Source organism: Poromitra crassiceps (genome assembly GCF_964638095.1).
Source record: "Poromitra crassiceps genome assembly, chromosome: 9".
NCBI lineage: Eukaryota > Metazoa > Chordata > Actinopteri > Beryciformes > Melamphaidae > Poromitra > Poromitra crassiceps.
The window spans coordinates 15,122,694-15,125,128 of NC_139630.1; the positions used below are offsets into that span (position 1 = coordinate 15,122,694).

A 2,435-nucleotide genomic window follows, 5' to 3' on the forward strand; every position below is an offset into this window, starting at 1 on the left:
CTAGCAGGGGGATCTCATGCTGAATCAGATTAGTGCAACCTAAATCAGCTTCATCCTTTGCAAACAGGGAGTTATATTTACTAAGCAAAGCTGCCGCTTGTTGTTGCTCAGATCCCTCCAGTCCCTCAAAAGGAGGCATATCCCAGTTCCCCCCCCCTCTAGTCTCAGCTCCCGGAAGGAACACCGATGCTGTACACTCGTTGCTACTAACATCCCTACAAAACTCAACATGGGGACTTTGTTCTGATACTATATTTGCCATGCTCACTGTAGCAATGACCCTACGTGGAATCAGCCAAACATCAGAATAGCCTACATTAGTAACTGGTACATATACTATCCCTGATTCAGATGTCACTAAGGCAGGTGAAACTAGCAGCCCCTCTGGAAGTACACCCTCTTCTGGCTGTAATGGCTCCACTAGAAACTCCATACGCTGCTGCGAAGGGACCTTAGGACATGTTACAGGGACCATGATTAATGTACCTGCAGCTACACAAAATGGGCTCTTACCTCTCACTCTTACTTTGAAGGGCTCAGGGGAGTTGGCTATCGTCTCTTCCACTTGGCAGTGTCTGAGAGCTCGCCTCCATTCTGGGGCCTCCATCACCCTAGGATCATCAAACAGGCTGGGGCCACACTTAACAAACAACTCATAGTAAAAACCCTTTATCACATTCATTCCAAGTACACCAGGGGTTCGCATTTTTTTATACTGCATTTGAGGGTCATCTGCATCTCTGACCACCAGGACCCCCCTGCGTGTGACACATTTTCCCAATATAGTGATGTCCAACTCCAAATAGCCCAGATACGGCAGCTCTAGACCATTTCCTGCCCTAAGATCTAACCATGCACAATCACGTAACTGAGCATCTGTGAGGTGGCCAAACTGTTCTTTAAAAAAAGTTTCAGTGATAGTTGTGACCATGGACCCAGTGTCCAACAATGACGGAACCACAATTTCCCCCATTTTAACTTCTACTACTGGACACTCGCTCACCAGTGCAGACATAACAGCTGGGTTTAGTTCTGAATGAGGCTTTGTCTCTAGATGTGTGTGACTTTGCTCACTAGCAGGCTCTTGTCTTTCCACTTGGACTGTTCCTTTTTCAGGCTGAGTTGTTTTAGGGAAAGTTGCTGTGCAATAACGTGCTATGTGGCCCCTCCGATCACACCGAAAACATATTGGCTTTCCATCAGGAGTTCGTCTAAATTTAGGTGGAGGTTGAGCCCCATACTCCTGTTTTGAGGGTTGCAGTGCTTTCATTAGCAAATCTAATTGCCTCTGTTGAGCTTCGATAAGGGCTTTCAGTTCAGAATAACTTGATTTATTGTCAACAATTGACTCACAAGATGCTTGTGCCTGGACTTCATTAGAAAAAAGTGAGTGGCTATCCTTCTGCTTAAATGACTGTCCTTCACACTGTGTTGTCCACTGAACAGCCTCCCTACGTACATCCCGAATTGTCCACTGGGGGTTTAAACGAACTTTATCTCGCAGTCTTATACTGAGACCATGGTCCCTGACACCCTCACAAAACTGGTCACGGAGGTCTCTTTGGGATTTAGGCTTAGCTTGCTCGTCCGATTCAACAATCTGGTCCATTAGACACATAAGGGCATGGGAATAGTCCAACAATGACTCGCCCTCGCGTTGTTTACGGTTAAAAAACCTGCGCTGAAGGGAGATTAGAGAGTGTGAACATCCATATACTTCTCTCAAAATTTGAAATATACCAACAACAGTCTCTCTCTCCTGTTTAGGCAGATATTTTACCTCTACACGGGCAGCCCCTTCTAAATGGTTATACACACAATTTACTTTTTCTTTCTCACTTGATTTCAACTGGATATGGTTTTCGATCAGTTCAATCCATTCTTCCAAGGTAGGAGAGTCTGCTTTGTCCAGATTACCAGAGAACTTGGGTACCTTTTCACTCTGCTGAATGTAAACCACCCGTGTTCCCCCCTCCATCTCTGCAGCAGCTGGCTCCACATTGTCCATGGTGCTGCTAGAAGGTCCAGGTTGAGGTGTTGCATTTAATGTCTGCAGCTGCTGCTCCAATTCCTGTATGCGCTGCGCCATCACTGCTGGCTCCATGGCCTATGAATGCTGAGAAGACAACCGGATCCTGGCCCTGGGTCCTCTCCGCCACGGGGTCCTGGCTCGCCACGTGGTCCTGGCCCACCGCTGCTCTTGCCGTTTCACGTAATCAAAAAAACAAAAAAGCAAACACAAAACAAAGAAACCGCTCCCCCCCCCCAAAGGAAGATAACTGTTTACTTAGCTAATCCTGCCGACAACGCCAAAATGTTACACCCACCATATAGGTCCCTAGCATAAGAATGACAATCAAGGATGTACTTTTAAACAGCAAATTATTTTATTACAATAGTTCAGCTTGACAATCCCAGTAGGCCCACATTGACCT

At 46.4% G+C, this 2,435-nt stretch overlaps 1 pseudogene across 1 annotated transcript in view; it reads left to right on the forward strand.

Moving 5' to 3' along the window:
- The first annotated feature begins 1,855 nt into the window (after positions 1–1,855).
- LOC310782933 (estrogen receptor beta pseudogene) overlaps positions 1,856–2,435 on the forward strand; it is a 9,402-nt pseudogene continuing 8,822 nt past the window's right edge. Inside the window, exon 1 of the transcript in view lies at positions 1,856–1,889. The product of the transcript in view is annotated as an estrogen receptor beta pseudogene (transcript). The remainder of the gene's footprint in view (positions 1,890–2,435) is intronic.